This window comes from Capsicum annuum, chromosome 7, assembly GCF_002878395.1.
Source record: "Capsicum annuum cultivar UCD-10X-F1 chromosome 7, UCD10Xv1.1, whole genome shotgun sequence".
NCBI classification, from domain to species: domain Eukaryota; kingdom Viridiplantae; phylum Streptophyta; class Magnoliopsida; order Solanales; family Solanaceae; genus Capsicum; species Capsicum annuum.
The window spans coordinates 25439505-25461287 of NC_061117.1; positions in this window are offsets into that span (position 1 = coordinate 25439505).

Consider the following 21783-nt stretch of genomic DNA (forward strand, 5'->3'; position numbering starts at 1 on the left):
GGAAGTTTATCTCTTTTCTACTCTGACATCCTACTTGGTGTTTGTAGGATTCTCTCTGGATTCAGATTCAATGGGTGTAAGGATTCTCTCTACGCCATTCTCTAGGCATACACCATCATATGACACACTAATAACAAAGAAAAAGAAAAACCCAAAAACTGAAACAACCACAAATCACAAATCAATACTATATTCCTCGGCGACGGCGCCAAAATTTTGATGACGTCCAAACTGCACCTCCTCTCAGAAGATGATACATTCGTTGTCAAAGTGTATAAACCCAATAAAGGTTGGGATTGAATCCCAATGAAACACGTGGAATTGTGGATCTCAGCAGTTGTAGTCAACGGGCAGAACTGGAAAAGTAAATAGGGGGTTTTATGTAGTAATCTCGATCAAGTAACTATATTAAGTTCGATTGTAATCAGTCATAGGTGAACACTAGGATTGTCTTACCACTGGCTTCTCAACTCCATAGGCTTATCATTCTTTGTTGAACCAACCCGATATTTTGCATGCAAAATAGGTTAGTTATGTACCTTCTATAGTATTTTGGACGAGCAGAAGGATTTCACCCTTTACCTTTCGAGTCTCCGGATGTCGCCTTACTAACCTTTATCTTGATCCCAGTTAACTATTCCCTTTTAAGTCTCTGGTTATTAGAGGAAATCTAACCATCTTACTTAGATAAAACCTAGAAGCATGGACCGATAGTTAAACTTCAAATTACTGTTGTCTATATCTTTTCCTAGTCACTACTCCTCTTTTGGAGTAAGTAGCAATATCTAGACGGGATGCTAATGTGTTCACCCATTAAGAAAACTATTATAATAAAGATAAAGAAATACATGCATAGGTATCAGTTTAGAACAACAATAGAACTTCACCTATTTCATCAATCATCAGGGATTCCACAACCCTAGCTATGGGTTTTTAGCCGCTCACGCCTGTAAAGAAATCAATAATATTCATAATTGAAAGCATAGATGAATTCACAATGATAAAAAGTATTAAAAACCACAATCATAACTGAATTAATGAACTAAAGTCAATACAAGACAATCCCAAGATCAAAATTGAATCTTGGAATCAAAATATGTTTATGAGTATCAAAAGTGTGTAACTCCTACTAAAAAAAACATCTAAAGGGTATTTATAATACATGAGGAAATCCTAAAACCAAAGCCCAAATTAAATAGGAGAAAATAGGGTTAGTGGCCACATGTGGTCTGCACTTGCGCCTTAACCCCAGGTGCAAGTAGTACATACGGTCAACAAGTGGGCATAGCTACAGGGCACAGGCACCAAGATTCAAAAATCTTGAAGGCCACTCTCAGGATTTTGGACTTCTGGCACTTTATTTTCCTACTTGCGGTCCGTAGGTCCTGCTTGTAATTCACATGTTGACTTAGTAACTGTCAGGAGTCATCTCTTTAGCTCTTCTTCAGTTCTTGAACATGCTTGGATCCTGAACAAGCCAAAAAGTGTCCCAAACATCCATAATTGCCACAAAAAGTAGCCAAAAATACTTTTTTTCTTCTTATTTGTGAACTTAGCTTCCAAAACATGATTTCTTGCAAAACATACCCAAAACGCATCATATCTAACAAAATAACCTCAGAAACTTGTATTTTCCTCATTTTAAGCATCAAAAGTGCTACATTTCTATAGCACATCATTTAGCGGCCCCAACTGGTGAACCGAGTCACCTAAGCGATTGGCCTGCCGCTTAAGTGGCCTCTACTAAAGTGAGTATAGTGTCATTTTAGCTATTGCACCAGCTGGGTGGTGCATTAGCTGGGACTTGAAAAATTTTTCAGGTCTCCATCGACCCCTTGCGATTTATCCAAAATCCCAAGAATGCAAACAAACTATATTACCCTATTAAATTCGAAGTTCCAGACTCAATAGCGACCTCAGATTTTTGAAAAGTTGTTGTTTTCACAAAATTGACCCCCAAGACTCTATTTTATAATCTTTCAAAATGAGGATCGAAACAAGATATAAAAGTTATAAAATAAAATCAACCACTCTACTAATTCAAAATTGATATTTCGAATCTACTGACGCAGTCCGTTTTGCCATCCGGCACATAGAATAGTAAATATTGATCAAAGTTAACTAAATGCCCTTTTTAACCACTAAAAACCACAAACTTGCACAAATCATGCCGTAAAGCATTAGGAACCATTTCAATCATTCTCACACCCCAAAAATATCACATAGAAACTACGTAGAAAGATAAAATGGTTAAAATACATAAAAAATAAGAAATTCATAGAATCAAGTCCTTACATTACAAAAATCTCAACTCACAATAAACAGGACAAGAAAAAGTTTTCTTGTCAATAATTTTTTCTCTATTAATTTGATAATTAACACACACACCTTAAATAAAGTGTTTTTCACATTAGAACTTTTCTCATAATGAAAACTTTTTGCATGAAAAAATTTTCTCATGATAAAATTGCTATGCAACTTTTTTCTTATTCCTGTTTGATTAAGGTAATAATTAACTAGAGATAAGAATTTAATTGTATGATTAAACTTTTTGGAGATTTTTAATTGTAAATTCGAATCCAATTCTCAATTTGAATTACATGTCAATACCATCTAATGAATTATAATTCTTCTTACGTAATTAGACATAGATTCATTCCAATTTCATTTTAGAGATAGTGTGAGCTATTATTTGAGAAATTTTCTGTCTGTAGGTGACGTGCTCATAGCATTTCTGTACTTGTATTATTTTTTTCTTTGCTCTGCCGGTCTATCGTAACTAGCAAGTACAACTGGACCGTCCTCACTCTTACTATACCCTTTTGATGCAGATCCTAGTATGAGTACGACATGTGATGACTGATTTTTTCCGTGTGGAGTTGGTGATTTATAGGTACTAGCATGTTCTATGCTTACCAGAGTTGACTCCAGGCTCATCTTATCTATTGCGGTGTGTTTATTTATTTTTGGAGACATACTTATGTATTAGAAAAATTCAATTATGGTTTTAGATGCTCTTGTACTTTTGATGTTATGTTTTGGGGATGGTTATGCATTTTGATAAGACTTTCATATTCGTCAATATTAATGACCCGAATTCTGTCTATAAATCTTGTCTCGTTCTATTTTATTACTGTTTTTGAATTTTTTAAATTTTGGAGAACTTAGCTTACTTATCAAGGACAACCGAGATAAGTGGCATGACTTTAACTTTTAAGTCGTGAAAAAAATATAAATAAATAAATAAATAAATTCAACCAAATTACTTACTTATAATAATAAGCATATAAAGAGCACCATGGAACCATGTTAACACTCACTTTCTCAAAATGAGGTTACATATACTTTATTAAAATGAAGGCAAGAGCTTTAAGCTAAGTATAAATTACCAAAAACTTTGGTATTTAACATATTCTTGTAAGAAACCACAACAATTTTTTTTGGTCAAATAAGAAATTTTTCCATTTAACCAAAAGTACCAACATTACAAGAACATGCTAGTCTTTTTGGACTCAAGCTGGCCACTCAATTCTCTTTACATAAATAATCAACTTACAATATATCTAAGCTAACATTACATTCAAGCAATAGTACATTCAAATCTAACTAACTTGGATATCTATTAAACTATTGTAGCCTTGAGCCTTATGTGAGGTGTTGTTGTCATGAAATGTGGAGCTCCAATGCAATATCATTGTAATACCCTAAAAATGAGTTTTGAGACACCACACGGTGTTTAAGACTATGAGTAGCATGAAGCTAACCCTGTCTGCCTTCTACTAAGTCTAAATCTCAAAATAGATAAAATATAGAGATATAATCAAAGAGGAAATGTAGATTTCTATCAGAGCTAAACTAAGATTATCTGAATCATAATATTTGAAATAATATACTTAAGAGTCTGAACAATAAATACTGGAAATCTAAATTGTATCTAGCAGTTAGACAAGCCTCTACTACTAATAACTACAGAGTTACAAAGACAAACCCCCAACTGACTCGAACTATCTGAAAATACTGAATCATCTAAACTAAAAAGCTGAAAAACTAAATAGTGGATCCCCGAACTAGGAGGACTCACCAGCTATTGAGATGTGGATAGAGATGCTTAAAATCACTCACGCTACAAAAACTGAGCACCTGAACCTACATTATGAAACAATGTAGAACATAGATGTATATGTAGATCAGTACTTCTAGATTGTACTGAGTATATGGGGGTGCATGCCTAAGTAAAACAATATCTCAATATTTATCAAAATTCATAAAGAATGCATGCTATGTAATGAATCACAATGCCTTGAATATCTGAGAGCTAAAAATCATAATCATGCTTAGCAGAAAATATTGTATAAATCTAATAAGTCATAACATTTAGTTTTGAAAGCTATGTTTGTACTCTGTCTTTAAAACATACTATCTGAGTGTAGAAAGGACTCACTTTTATATCTGAAATCTGAAATTTGAAAGTTGAAATCTGTAACTAAGGATTATATAAGGCGATATCTGAACAAAACCATGAGCCTTTACACTTAGTTTTCTAAAAGCTTTTCTATTATTCTTTTTTGTAGGGAATTCCTCTAGAAACTATTCTGCAAACTGTAGGGAGGTTCTTCAAACCAATATATACTATGTGAGCTGTAATAGTGTCCAACGTCTAGTTCCCTTATGGGAAAATATCACATTGGGGAGAGAAGTCATACTCTTGCCAAAGAGTATAACCTAATAAAAGTGATCAGATCTGTGTCTGTCATCCATACAGAAATAGGAATAATCAGATAATCTGAACCTATTTTGGCTCAAAGTTCTGGGGCATGTGAACATACCCAACTCGGTGCTAAATACTACTCCCTTTAATTTGTATGCTCATTCTATAGGAAATCCACTTTAAAAACTAGTATAATGATTTATTACGAAAACCAACTATATATTTGCTAAGTAAACTGTAATCTGAAACTGTACAGTGGATTTCATATCTAAGCTGCGATCAAAAGGTCAAATCTTCATTCAAAATTTGAAAACAACAAGTCATGGGATGCTTAAAAGCATAATATTCTTGAAATAACAGCATTCCAACTAGGGCTAATAATCCATGCATGTATTTCATATCAAGTCATTTTAAAATTCATGCTAAATAATGAAAGTATTGATAATTCAAGTCTAAATCTAAAAATTTCGGCAATACGCATGAAAATACTAAAATAAACATGAAATTCAACATCTAAATCACTTGAAAACTCCAAAATCCTTCAATTAGCAATATTAGGAATGAACCCTAATTTGAAATTCATGGTTAATCATACAAAATCATGTAAAGTTGTAATTAAAATTAATTTTGGGCACAAAGATGAAAGAATGTCCTTGTTCATAAACCCCACATATCTTAATTGATGCAATTTTTAAGGAAGCTTGAACTTTAATCCCTATTTGAGCTCTTGAAGATGAATTCTTGAAGTTATTGAATTAGGAATCCTAAATCTTGAGCTATCTTGGAAAAAAGAATGGTGGAATATGGATTTCTTAGAGATGAAGGTTTGATATTCTAGGGTTTTCTTTAAGAGAAAGTTGATGAAAAGTGAGCCTTATGTGCTTAGAATAGTTTAAATTATCTATCATTTGTGAATTGGGGGCTGGAAATTGACTAAATTGCTCTTTTAAAATTAAGTTCAGAAACTGGAAAATCCTGATTTGGCCACCCACCGTGATGTGCCACTATCGCGGTGACTCACTGAAAAAGGGACGAGCCCGGTTTTGCCCATCAATGTGAAGCGGGGCTATCGCGGTAAGCCACTGGAAATTAACAAATGCCATTTAGGCCATCACCGCGATGCACTACTATCGCAGTGAGCCACTAAATATTAACAAATAGAAACTGGGACTTAACCGCAATATGGGCCAATTATGGTGGGCAACTGGAAATCAGACAATTGCAATTTCTTCCTTCACCACTATGCGGTGCCTGCTAAAATTCCATACTACTTGGACTAAAAATGCCATAACTTCTCGATCGAGTATCGAATTGAGGCAAAATTGGTATCGTTGGAAAGCTGAGTCAATTATCTACACTTTGGTGGGTCTAGAGCTAAAAATGCTACATCTATCACAAGCTATACACTTTTAAAGATAACCCTTGACACACTAGAGGCTAAATTGAGCTTGGAAAAAGTATGGGGTATTACAATATCTCCCTCTTAGGAACATTCGTCCTCGAATGAGACTAATTAAACTAAAAACACTGAGGAACTAGGGCTATATGCTGACATGCACACTTGAAACAAACTGCATGACTGAATCTAAAACATACTGAGCAACTGAGCTAATCTGTGAGTGCATGAATTTACATGAGGACAACTATATAGCTGAATTTGAGACTAAAAAGAGTTGAATTTAGGAAGATTGTTAACTTAGGCTGAATATGAGTTTGTGGAGAAGCGATGAGGATATTTGGTATGCATGTCTGCTTCTTGTTTCCAAGTAGCACCCTCAATGGACTGATTTTTCCATAGAACTTTGACCAAGGGATCTTCTTTGTTCCTTAGTCTATGGATCTGATGATCAAGAATCTCTAATGGAAGTTCTTCGTATGAAAAGCTATTCTGAATATGTGTACTTTCTAGAGGAACTATAACAGCTAAATCATCTGTGCACTTCTTTAATAAGGACACATGGATCACTAGATGGATCAATAACAAGTCTGTGGGTAGGTCAAGCTCATATGCTACCTTTCCAACATGACTCAAAATCTTGTAGGGGCTATATATGGTGGACTAATCTTCCTTTTTTTGCCAAATCACTTCACCCCCTTCATGGGTGAAACTTTTAAACAAACAAGTTCATCTACTTCAAACTCAAGATCTCTCCTTCTTACATATGCATAAGATTTTTGATGACTCTAAGCGTCTTTCAATCTCTATCAAATTAACTGAACTTTCTTTATGGCTTTAAATACCATATTTGGCCGAATAAAAGCAACCTCACCCACTTTGAACTAATCGACGAGTAATCTTCACATCCACCCATAAAGAGCCTTAAACGGGGCCATCTGCATACTAGCATGGTAACTGTTATTATAGAAGAACTCAATCAATGGCAAGTGGTCATCCCAACTGCCTTTAAAATCAAGAACACATGCCCTCAACATATCCTCTAAAGTCTGAATGGTCCTCTCTGCCTGACCATCTATCTGTGGATGAAAATATGAACTGAGATAAACTTAGGTACCATGACCCTTCTGAAAGGCTTTCCCAAAATAAGAGGTAAACTGAGTACCCCCATCTGAGATGATGGACAAGGGAACTCCATGCAATCTGACCAACTCTTTAATATACATTTTGGCATAATCTTCAGCTATGTAGGATGTGTGAACTGGCAAGAAATATATTAACTTAGTCAATCTGTCTACAATAACCCATATCAAATCATGCTGAAGACACGAATGGGGTAATCCAGTCACAAAGCCAATATTCACCTTTTCCTACTTCCAAGTGGGGATACCAAACTCTTGCAATATACCACCAGGTCTTTGGTGCTCTACCTTAACCTATTGACAAGTTGCACACTTGGGTACAAATTCTGCAATATTTTTCTTCATAGCACTCCACCAATAGACTTCACACAAATCACAGTACAACTTAGTGGCTCCTGGATAAATGGAATAACGTGCACCATGCGCTTCTTCCATAATTCACTACCTCAAATCATCAACACATGGCACACACAATTTATTATGGTACCTCAATACACTATCTCCCCCTTGGAAGAAAACCTCTACCTTTTAGTCTTTGACTGACTCTTTCAGACCGACCAAACTAGAATCCTTATCCTACTTCTCTTTCACTTTCGAAACCTGAGAAGATTCTAAATAACTCTAAACCCAAACATTACCTTTAGCTGAGTCAACCAACTTCATACCCAATCTAGGTAATCGGTGAACTTCTCGAACTTGGTCCCTCTTATTATTTTCCACATGAGCAACACTGCCCATAAATAATCTACTAAGGGCGTCTACCACTACATTGGCCTTGCCTGGATGATATAACACACTCATGTCATAATTTTTCAACAATTCTAACCACCTTATTTGATGAATATTTAGCTCCCTCTAAGTGAACACATACTGCAAGCTTTTGTGATTTGTAAAACACATCAACATACACTACATAAAGATAGTGCCTCTAAATTTTCAAAGCAAACACAACAATAGCTAACTCAAGATCATGGGTTAGGTAGTTATTTTCGTAAGGCTTATCTATCTAGAGGTGTAGGCTATAACCTTACCTCTCTACATCAAAACATAACCCAAACCAATTCTAGAGGAATCACAATAGACGATAAAACCATTTGTACGATCAGGTAATGCTAAAATTGGGGCTGAAGTGAGTTGAGTCTTTAACTCTTGAAAACTCTTCTCATAGGAATCTGACAACTGAAACTTAACTTTCTTTTGAGTCAAACTAGACATAGCGGATGTAATAGATGAGAAACCCTCAATAAAACGTTGATAATAATAAGCTAAACCCAAGAGACTTCTAATGCCTGATGGAGAGATAGGTTTACGCCAGTTTCTTACTACTTTGCTCTTTTGAGTATCAACTCTAATGCCTTCATTGGAAATAATATGACCAAGCAAAGCTACTGACCTTAGCCAGAATTCACATTTGCTGAATTTGGTGAACAACTGGTGATCTCTAAGAGTTCGCAACACAATTCTAAGATGGTCTGTGTAATCATCCTCACTACGAGAGTAGACAAGGATATCATTGATAAAGACTATGACAAATATGTCCAGATATTATTTGAACACTCTGTTAATCAAATCCATAAAGGCTGCTGGGGTATTTGACAGTACAAAGGACATAACTAGAAACTCAAAATGACCATAACGAGTTCTAAAAGCTATCTTTGGAATATCACATTCCTTTACTCTAAGCTGATAATAGCCAAATCTAAGGTCTATCTTTGAGAAGTAACTTATACCTTGGAGTTGGTCATATAAGTCATCAATACTAGGAAGAGGATATCTATTTTTGATTGTGACTTTATTCAGCTGGCGATAGTCAATGTACATTTGCAAGGAACCATCTTTCTTCCGCACAAATAGGACGGGAGTGCCCTATGGAGAGACACTAGCCTTAAAAAACCTTTGTCTAAGAGATCTTTAAGCTACTCTTTTAACTCTTTAAGCTCGGTTGGAGCCATATGATATGGAGGAATAGAGATAGGATAAGTATCTGGAAGAAATTAATACCGAATTCTATTTCCCTATCGAGAGGTACCCCTGGCAAATCTTTGAGAAAAACATCAGGAAAATCATTGACACACAGATTGACTGAACTATTGGAGTCTCAGACATAGTGTCTTTGACTTGAACTAGATAATAGATACACCCTTTGGAAATCAACTTTTTGGCTTTAAGATAAGATATGAAATGACTCTTTGGAGACACTGAACTACCTACCCACTCAAAGGCTGGCTCATCTGGAAACTGAAACTTCACCACTCAGGTGCAATAATTTATGGATGCATAACAGGAATAGAGCTAATCCATACCAATAATAAGGTCAAAGTCAACCGTATCCAACTCGATTAAGTCTGCTAATATAATTTTATGAAGGATGGTGATAGGACACTTTCTATAGATTTGTTTGGCAATAACTGACTTACCTACTGAGGTAGAATTCAAGAAGGGCTTAGAAAGATTTTTAGGACCTACTATAAAATTTACTGCAACTAATGAAGTCACATAAGAGAAACTCAACTTGGTGTCTAGCAACACATAAATATCAAGATGAAAGAAATGAAATATTCCAGTAATAACATCTGGTGAATCCTTCTGCTCCTGATGGGATGGTAAGGCATTAAACTGATTCTGGCGGTGACTGGCACCTGTACTAGATGATGTGCCCTGAGAAGGAACTGGGTGACCTAGAAGAGCTGGTGCACTCATAGCCTGAGTCTGGGGATGAGCATCCCTGTTTCCCTGCTTAGCATGCGGACACTCTTTGATTCTGTCACCCAGCTTACCACAACCATAGCAACCTTTCTGTCCCAACAAATACTCACCAAGATGATTCTTACCACGCTTAACATATGGAAAATAACTGGGTTTTCCACTCACACTATTATGAGATCTGGACATAAAAGTCTTACCCTACTGCTCATGCCTAGCCCTGGGAGCAGGAGCACTAGTTGAAGATGGCATTGACATAGATGAACAATTTTGAAACTTTGAACGATTTCCCACTCCAAACCTAGCCTAAACATACTTAAACTGCCCGGTTCTAGTCTTCTTATTTCCCCTCTCTATTCCCTTCAAACTTTCTATCTCAATCTGCTGGGCATGAATCATCAACCTAGAAAGATCCTTGTCTTCAATAATCATGGCATTCCTACACTCTTTGACTACCAAAAAAGATACTCTAGTAACAAACTTACTCATCTTTCTCTAGGGTCAGCCATCATATCAAGGGAATACTTAGACAACTGATTGAACTTAAGGTTGTACTCCTTTACTATCATTGAGCCCTGCCTCAGGTTTACAAACTCCTCTATCTTAGCTTGTCTTATTTCACACAGAAAGAATCTATCTATAAATCCATCCTAAAGCACCAGCCAACTCATAGGAGCTGAATTGTCACCTCTGCCATTCTTCCATATAACTACCCAATCATATGCTATATATTTCAATCTATAAGATTCTAACTCTACACTCTCCTCTTTAAAAACATACTTAATCTGGATGATCTTCTTTACCTCATCTAAATAAAGTTGTGGGTCCTCACCTTATTTAGACCCAAAGAACTCTGGTGGATTCATTCTCATGAAGTCTCTGATTCTGGCTGCTGCTAAATCACCATTCTACTAAAGTAGGACTACTGCCTGATGGTTGCCCTGAACATTGGCAGTCACTACCTGGGCCAATACCTGAAAGGCATCCCAAAATTTAGCATGGGATAAATTCTTATTCAGAGGGTCAGTAGGCTGGGGTGGCTGGTTATTATTTTTGTGGGTGTTAGCTCGATGAGGAGGCATATTCAACTATTATGTAAGAGCACAAGTTAAAAAAAGATAGAGATATTATAAGCACGATAGATCATGAAAGAAACAGATGATTTCCTAAAAATGTACTGTAGCCTCTTGGTCATAAATGTGGCACGCTTCACACCCATGATCAAGACTCTATGTAATGTGGCTTGTTTGACTCCCTAGGACTCTGATAAACCTTAGTCTTAGATACCAAGTTTGTAACACCCCAAAAATGGGTCATGAGATGTCACATGGTGCTCAAGACTATGAGTAGCCTTAAGCTAACCCTGTCTGCCTTCTACTAAGTCTAAATCTAAAACTAGAGAAAATATAGAGATATAATTAAAGATAAATTACAGAATTCTATCTGAGCTAAACTAAGATTATCTAAATCATAATATCTAAAATAATATATTTAAGAGTCTGAACAATAAATACTGGAAATTTGAATCGTATCTAGCAGACTAATAAGCCTCTACTACTAATAACTAGAGAGCCAGTGGGACAAACCCCCGGCTGACTCAAACTGCCTGAAAATACTGAATTATCTAAACTAAAAAACTGAATATTGGGTCCCCAAACTAAGAAGACCCACCAACTATCGGGATGTAGATAGAGATACTCAAAATCACTCACGCTACTGAAACTGAGTACCTGAACCTAAATTATGAGATAATGTAGCACATAGATGCATATGTGGATCAATACTTCTATATTGTACTGAATATATGGGGGGTGAATGCATAAGTAAAACAATATCTCAATATTTATCAAATCTCATAAAGAATGCATGCTATGTAATGACTTACAATGGCTTAAATATGTGAAAGCTAAAAATCATAATCATGCTTAGCAAAACATACTGTATAAATCTAGTGAGTTGTAATATTTAGTTCTGAAAGTTGTGCTTGTACTCTGTCTTTAAAACATACTGTCTGAGTATAGAAAGGACTCACTCTTATATTTGAAATCTAAAAGCTAAAATCTGTAACTAAGGCTTATATAAGGCAATATCTTAACAAAACCAAGAGCCTTTACACTTAGTTTCTAAAAGATTTTTTGTTATTTTTTTCTGTAGGGAATTCCTTTAAAAACTATTATGCAAATTGTAGGGAGGTTCTTCTAACCGACATACACTATGTAAGCTATCATAGTGTCCAACATCAAGTTCCCTTATAGGAAAACCTCATGTTGGGGAAAGGTGTCATACTCTTGCTAAGGAGTATTACCTAATCTAAGTGATCACATCTGTATCTGTCATCCATATAGAAGTGGAAATAATCTGATAATCTAAACCTATGTTATCTTAAAGTTCTAGGGCATGTGAACATACCAAACTCAGTGCTAAATACTACTCCCTTTAATCTGTATGCTCATTTTGTAAGAAATCCACTTTAAAAACTAGTATAATGGTTTATTATGAAAACCAATGATTTATTTGCTAAGTTAAACTGTAATCTAAAACTGAAAGTGGATTTCATATCTAAGTTGAGATCAAAAGATCAAATCTTTGTTCAAAATTTAATTATAACAAGTCATGGGATGCTTAAAAGCATAATCTTCTTGAAATAATAACATTCAAACTAGGGCTAGTAACCCATGCATCTATTTCATATCAAGTCATTATAAAATTCATGCTAAATAATGAAAGTATTGATAATTCAAGTCTAAATCTGAAAATTTCTGCAAAAAGCATGACAATACTAAAATAAACATGAAATTCAACATCTAAATCACTTGAAAACTCCAAAATCTTTCAATTAGCAATATTGGATATGAACCCTAATTTGAAATTCATGGGTAATCATACAAAATCATGTAAAGTTGTAACTAAAACTAATTTTGGAAGCAAAGATGAAAGAATATCTTTGTTCATAAACCCCACATACCTTAATTGATGCAATTTCTAAGGAAGCTTGAACTTGAATCCCTATTTGAGCTCTTGAAGATGAATTCTTGAAGTTCTTGAATTTGGAATCCTAAATCTTAAGCTATCTTGGAAAAAGAATGGCGGAATATAGATTTCTTAGAGATGAAGGTTTGATATTCTAGGGTTTTCTTTGAGAGTATGTTGATGAAAAGTGAGCCTAATGTGCTTAGAATAGTTTAAATTATCTGTCATTCGTGAATTAGGGGCTGGAGAATTGACTAAATTGCTCTTTTAAAATTAAGTTCAGAAACTGGAAAATCCTGATTTGGCCACCCACCGTGATGTGCCACTATCGTGGTGGCTCACTGGAAAGGGGAAATCTTGGTTTTTCCCATCAATACGATGCAGGGCCATCGAGTAAGCCACTGGATATTGATAAATGGCTTTAAGGACATTACCGTGATGCACTACTATCGAGGTAAGCCACTGGAAATAGAACTGGGACTTCACCGCGATATGATCCAATCCCGGTGGTCAACTTGAAATTGGACAATTACGATTTTGTCCTTCACCACAATGCAGTGCCTGCCAAAATGACATACTATTTTTACTAAAAATGCCATAACTTCTCGACCGAGAATCAAATTAAAGTAAAATTAGTAGCGTTGGAAAGCTGAGTCAATTATCTACACTTTAGTGGGTCTAGAGCTGGAAAAGACTACATGTATCAAGAGTTATACACTTTCAAAGATAACCTTTGACACACTAGAGGCTAAACTGAGCTAGGAAAAAGTATGGGTTATTACAATCCTGAAGCCTATGAGTTGATTCTATAACTTGATTCCTAAATCTTCTTGTATTTATTTCAACCCATATCTAATAAACTATAACAGTATTACATAATCCTAGAAGTCCTACCTGAGGTCTGCTATTTCTGATCATCTTGATGAGCCATGCTACTTCCTGATTCCTGTCCCTAATTTTTCTGTTGTATCCTAACCACTATAATAGTTCTAGACAAATACTTTTTGAATATGGACAGTTAAAGAATAGATGGTCAGATGTTTCCATTATCTTCCCTTTGCATAACCCACAGCCTGTAGCCACTATTTTTCCCCCACTTCAAGACTCTATCTACTATATTTAACCTATTGTGTAGTGCTAGTGTAACAATCAAAAAATACACCCTGATTGCCACACGGTGCTGTGGACCCAAAAGACCACGAGCTAACCCATGATCCGGTACCTGCTGTGAGCACTAAATAAATCTGATAGTATAAGACATGTGCAAAAATTTACTGAAAATGCCATAAGGTTTTAACATACTGAATCATGAATCTGAATGCCTAATGACATACTGAAAAGACTGTTTAAAAAATAACAACTGATAAATTAACTAACTGTCTGTATGTCTGAAAGCCTCTTAAACTGATAGCCTGTGGAGCTAAAGAGACAAACCCCCAATTAACTCCGACTAAATAGAAATACTGAACTACCAAAACAAACTAAAATAAAGAAACCATGTCCTCAAAATATGAGGACTCACCACTATTGTTGCTAATAACCTGATTTGTCTAAGCGCGGTGAGAAAATTGAGCGTCCGAACCTATGATATTAGACATCATAGCATAAAGAAAATATATGCGATCAGTACTTTGAATATACTGGTATGAGTGATAAGGTTAGGCTGATATGCATAGTTTATATACATGAAGTAAAGTAAATACTGACTTAACATCATGAGATAACTGAATAACTGATATGAATGTGTGAAGTCTGAAAAATTTGAGAATGAATGACCAAGCATATAACATGATTCTGAAAATAGTTTGTAAACTGAAATACTAAAATCTGGTAACTAAATATTGATAAACTATATGCTATGGTCAAGCAAAACTGAACTGAATTCTTTACGGAATACTAAAACTGAAACTATGGGAGGTATCATCTAACCGACATGCCTCAGTCTTACCTGATCGGGTCCAAACTATGACCCTAGTTGGAAGGGTGCTAGTACTGTGCCATGGGTATTAACAATGGCTGTGGAGTTAGTCCTAATTTGGTGGGTGACCCCTGAAATTAGTCCTAAACTGGCGGGTGATCCCTGAGAGTGTTAGTCCTAAACTGGTGGGTAACATCTCATAACCTACGCTGTCTACGTAGTTCTAGAACTTAGGGATTTCTTCTAATGACCCAGTCCTAGCTGACGGGTGAGCCCTCATCCCTAGGTTTGGTTGATGCTGAATCCTACTTCCAACTGAATTCACTCGGATTACTAAACTGATTTAAGTATGACTAAGATGATAACTGACTTAACTGATAATTCTCATACATATCTAAAACCATAATTAAGATGCTGAGACTAAGTAAATAGCTAAATTTTGGGTATTCATAACCCCCAGGACTCGATAACAATAACAATAGGGACATATTAAAGATTGAAATGATAACAAAAAAAATATTATTCAAAACTCATCAGTTAGGCATTTTATCAAACACATGGGGATCAAGACTTTAACATGAGGATACTTTTAAACATGATGATTTAGCACGATCACATGACAAAATGATAAACTGAGGATTTATTCTGAATTCTCATGAACACAATATGGAACCCATAATATTTAAAATATACTATAATGTATTCCACTTGCAACCCATTATAATCTTAACTTGAAATATAAATGGCAATAAATTCATGGACTTAAGCATGGGAATGAGTGAAATATGTGGGAATCGCATAATTGCAATACCAACAACATATTTAAGAAGAAAACAATGAAATTTTCATCAATCAAATATGTAAGGGAAACTTCCATCGAAATACATTTGTAAACATGATGTATAATCTAGCTTCATAAAAGCCTCATGGATATAATTCATAGTAACATATAAAAACCATAATTTTAATCTTAAAAACTGATTCTTGGACTCCATGGGTGAAAAGGGCCCATGGATAAACATCACACATATCTTAAAGCTTTAATATTGAAAGAGAATTAACTTTTCTTGAACGTTCTTGGATTGGGAAGCACAATTTCTTAGTTTTCTTGAAGAAAGGGCTTGAATCTTGTTCTTGAGAGATGATCATAAGAGGGAACCCTAATCTTGTTGTTGAGAGTGTACGAGAGGATTTTGAGATATTTAACTGATGAAATAGTAGAAAAGTAATGCCCTATGAGGGCTATAAGTCGTGGGAAGGGTAGGTTTTGAGGTAAGTAAAAGACTAAAATACCCCTCCAAAGCTAAGTAAGAGTTGCTAAAATTTTTAGTTGATGGATTATCAACTTAAGTCATCACTTTTGTAGCTAAGATGGTTATGGGTGATGACTTGGTTGATAAGTCATCACTTAGTTGATGACTTATCACATCAAGTCTTCATTTTGTATCTAAAGTTGATAACATTCTGTTAAGGCTAATGACTTGACTGATAAGTCATCACTTAGTTGATAGCTTATCACCTCAAGTCGTCATCTTTATGAAAGATGGACATGCTGAGGTAAAATGAGCATAACTTTCTACTCCTCGAATTAAGGTAGAACCAAATGTGTTGGAAAGAAGATTCAAAGATATTTCTTTTGATATATAGTAGGACACCTGAATCGACATATGTTGGGAGATACACTCATTTAAAGTTGACCCTTACTGGAACATTTGTTAAACTTTATCGATAGAAGAGCCCTCAACTCGTCTTTGAGTTAGGAGGGTATTATGACCTCGATCAATATACAAATATATTCCTATATAATATATTTGTTAATTACACATGTACATATATAGAATAATTGGGTTCAAGTCTGTACGCATAGGAACAGTGATTTAAATTCTAGCCCAAATATATGGGGTGCTACATTATCTCCCCCTTAGGAATATTCATCCTCAAATGAGACTGGTTAAACTAAGAGTACTGTACTAAGGTAATTGATAGCATATACTAAACATGCATGACTGGGAACATGATTACATGACTAAGTCTGAAACATGATACATGACTAAATTGATTTCTTTAATACATGAAATGACATGAGAATAGTTATAAGGCTGAGATAGAAATGAGAGAGTCAACTTATGAGTAAAAATTACCTCTAGCTGGATCTGGTTTCATGAAGAAAATATGAGAGATTTACAATATGAAAACTTGGGAGTATTACAATATCTCCCCCCCCCCCCTTCTGGGGATAGTTCATCCCCCGAATGATACTAACTTGGCTGAAATACTTAGGAAAGACTGAGATAATGCACAGAACACTTATGAACTAAATCATGATTGAATATCTGGAGGCATAAATTGAGGCCTGGGGAATAAAATATCAACATCATGGATTCATCGAGAGATCTAAATTGAGGTTATACATGACCTAATCTGAATTTCGCTAATCATTAGGAGTGTTGCATAAGTACTGCAACTGAGCTTACTGTAAAGCATGAGCACATGAGTCATGAGCTACATGACCTGAGTTTAAAGTTCATAAATTCATGGAATGTGATTCAGACTACCGGGTTAACTAGAATTCCTTATATTAGGAACTGGAAGAGTACATGACTTTCTATAAAGTGCACGAATACGAGCCATGATCATAGGACTGACATGTAAGGCATGAGTAGATATTGTGATGACTAAAAAAACTTGCACTGAGATAAGAATAGGTCAGGCATCTTCCTTCCCTACTGATGTTCTACAATACACTAGCATTACTACTAGAATCTTAGAGCCTAACTTGGTTACTTGTTTTATCATCTCCCCCTTATATTAAAGACATCATTCTAAGTCTGGGAACCACTTAATCAATATCTCTAAAATGAACTATCACCACTTTACTCTAGAATCTGGGGTATAATACTACGCATAACTGGTAAACTCACTCTGAATGATTATGCCTGATAATGAAAAACTTGTTGCTAGTACTTTCTTCTGAGATACAACTCTTAGCCCTCTATAGCCCCAACAATCATCATGTAACAACTTAAAATTGACTAACTTAGAATTTTCAACTCCTTTTTCCATTAGCTCAACCTTAAAAGATTCAAACTTAAATTCTAACACATTAACATGAATATCCCCAAATGTTTACTAACCATACTACTTTCATCATATCCTACAAATATCACATCCGTAACATATGTTTCAAATCAGCAAATCTAAATTCTTGCATATACTGCTTCAAGTCTACTAATTTACCTTTCATACAACTAGCCCCATGAAATAAAATCTTCCCGAATTAAGATATCACTATCCCAACTCTACTACTATTGCCAAACTCTTAGTTTTATGCTTATAATTCTAGATCATATGCTATCAAAGAATTTTGAGAAGGAATTTGAAAACATGTATGACTCCTAAGCACTGAGGTACTACCCCTTCATTCAATAACTGGTTCATCTAGAAACTAAAACTGAACGACTCTATTTCTAAAATCAACTAAAGTGGTTTACTGGGTACTGTAACCGGGCAATTTTTATAAACGGAAGGAAGAGTAAATGAGAAAGAGATTGTAAATAGAGCATCATGCTCTATCGCTTGGTATGAATACCGAAAGAAGGGAACTTTTCCTAAAATGTCTTCTAGACTCTTGTCCATAAGTGTGGCGCACTTGACACCTATGCACAAGACTCTTCTCAATGTAGATTTCAGACTCCCTTGGACACTTTGAAATCGATACCAAGTTTGTAATGATCCAAAAATACACCTTGGTTGCCACACAGTACGTATGGTCCCAAAAGACCACAAGCTAACCCATGACCTAGTACCTACTGTGAGCACTAAATAAAACTGATAGCATAAGACTTGCAAAAATTTATTTCAAATGCCATAAGGTTTTAACATACTGAATCATGAATCTAAATGCCTAATGACATAATAAAAATACTATTTAAAAAAAATGATCAATAAATCGACTAAGTGTCTATATGTAATACCCCGGGAAATTTTTCATTGAAATTTTGTGCGTAAACGTATTGGGTTTTATCTTCTAGAATGAATTACAAATTTTTCGTACGGAATGTCTTAGATTATGACCCACCATTGCGTAGAGTATCGAATAATATTTCCAACGATATGTGGATCATCCAAAACAGACACCCAAGCGACGAGTTATGAACATTCCGATCGAACCGTGTATAGTAGTGAACAGTAAAATGTGCAGGAAAAAGTACTGAGGCCTGGCGTATTTTTGCTCCAACTTTAACAAATCATAACTCCTTATACATAATAATCTGGGTGATCTAATATATATCAACGTAAAGCTCTGCGAGTCCTCTTTCCAATGAAATTGGTTTCATCCAATTTGTCTAACGGAGCAAAAAGTTATGGTCGATCTACTTCAGCCTATCAAAAGCAAATTCTTGGGTCAACTTCAAATGATCATAACTCCTTGTACACAATGATCTGGGTGAGATACTATATATCAACAGAAATATATGAGATTCATCTTTCTAATGAAATTAGTTTCATCCAATTTGGATATCGGAGTAAAACGTTACGGTTGATCTACTTCAAACTATCAAAATAGTTCATCAAAGGACAGATTCGAGAATTATTTGATTTTTAGAGGCGTTTTCGTCATTCCATCTCACCCAAAATCCATCCAAACCCTATATTAAAGCCTATTAGAAGCATTATATGTTATATTTCATCAAATTCCCTCAAAAAGAAAACCCTAAGCTCCTACATCCAACTTCAAGAACCTCCAAAGTTCACCATTAATTTTACAAATTTATTCAAGATTCCAAGTTTCTAGTTCAAGGACTCCAAGAACCATCATTCAAAGGGACGATTAACATCTCAAAAATGAGTATCGATCTAAAGTTCATCATTCAAGGTATGTGGGGGTTTTCAACAAGAACTCTCTTTCGTTCTTGTGCCCAAAAGTAATTTTCTTTACAGAGGCATGATTTTTATTTGATTTTTACGAATTTTAAGCATGAACCCATATCTTATGATGATTATTATGAAATCTTGATGTTTATAATTTTGAAAGATAAATTTACATGTGTGGAGATATAAAGAATGAATCTTGAACGATATTAATCATGATTTTGATATTTGGATCGTGAACCCCCTTTGGAAATTGTGTTTTTTTTAGAAAGTGTGGGTTATAAGCACGTTGATGTTGAATATTTGAGATATTTTGAATGATTTGACCTTTTGGTCTTAATGGAGTTATTTTGAACTCGAGTGTGAAAGAAATCCACAATGTGGTTGATTTTGATAATGGGAAGAATGATGGCTCTCGATGTATATTTATATATTACTGAAATTGTTTTGTTGTGGATTGTCTTTGAAATGATCTGAGCTAAGTCTGGGAGAAATCTTTAGCACCGAGTGGGAGGTATAAAGCGACCTACTTCCCTAGAACTACGTGCCCCCGTAGGAGTGAGCCTGAGGCTGATTTATATAGTGATCACTAGTTTGTGTGGATTTGACATCGACAGTCCTACTCCGATGGCAAGGATAGGATGGCTCTCCCCAACATGGGTTGGATGTTGGACTCCATGTGGCTCACATGATTTATGTCGGTTATAGGATCTCCTAGTGTGTGTGTATTTCCTTGTGTCTATGGTGAACGGTGAAGTGATTTGAAAGTGGAATTGTGAAAGTTATTATTTTGAAAGATTTAAATGATATTTACATTATGAGAATTGATATTCTTGATGAACTAAAAGTAATTGACAAATTATATGATGACTCACATGTGTTATTATACTTATTTCATCCTCTCATGATTATGATGATTTTCTTTGGGCTATGTGAGTCTTTCATACATTTTGTATATTTCTTATAAATATTTATGATGATGATGTTTATAAAACTGCATACACCTCCTATACTCGATTTCTTTCCATGGTACTGACCCACATCTTCGAATGTGGGATGCATTTTCTCAGAATTTAGGTTCAGGTGCTCAGTTCCAGGTTCAAGAGTGATTCTTCGAGCACACTATTCTACATCCTCTATCATGGTGAGTCCTCATGTTCTGAGGACGTGATGTCTGATGTTGGTTTCATGGAATTGTTTACATTTGATAACTGAGTATGAGTCAGTTGGGGCATGTCTCAATGGCTCGCTAGTTTTATTAATTTTCTTAGAGGCTTGTCAGACTAGTATAGATGTTGGGAGTTAACTAATAAGTCGTATTTTATTATCTTTCTGAAATTCTTTTATTCATGGATGATGAATACTCTGTTGATATTTGAGGGTTATTTATGAAAACCCCGTTGATTCATGTTGAACTAAATAAAAATGGCTCAAAGGATTAGCTTGGGGCTACTTATAGCCTCAAGCACCATGTGACGCTCTGGGACCCATATTCGAGGTATTATAAACTGGGTATTAGAGCCTAAGGTTTTAAGGTATCCTAGGGAGTCTGACAAGCTGTGTTAAGTAGAGTCTTGATCATCAGTGTGTAGCGCGCCACATCTATGAGTAAGAGGCTACAAGACGTTTTAGGAAAAAGTGTGATTCTTTCTTTCAGAAGTCTATCGTGTTTAAAGTGTCTCTCTCTGCTATTGATTCGTGCTCTTCTCTTTCAGAAATGTGCCTCCACATCAAGCGAGAAGAAATAATAATGGTCAGCAACCTCAACCCGCTAACCCATTAAATTAAAACGTGTCTCATATTGAATTTCAGGCAGCCTTTCAGGTACTGGCCTAAGTTGTTACTGCAAATGTTCAAGCCAACCCAGCCCCTGCTCCACAGTAGCAGGGAAGTGATTCAGCTACTGCCAGGATCTGTGACTTCATGCGGATGAATCCGTCAGAATTCTATGGGTCCAAGTCTGATGAGGATCCACAGTTGTTTTTAGAGGAGGTGTGGAAGATTACTCAGGTGATGCATGTATCTGGGGAACATAGTGTGGAGTTGGCTACGTATAGGTTGAAAGACCTTGCTT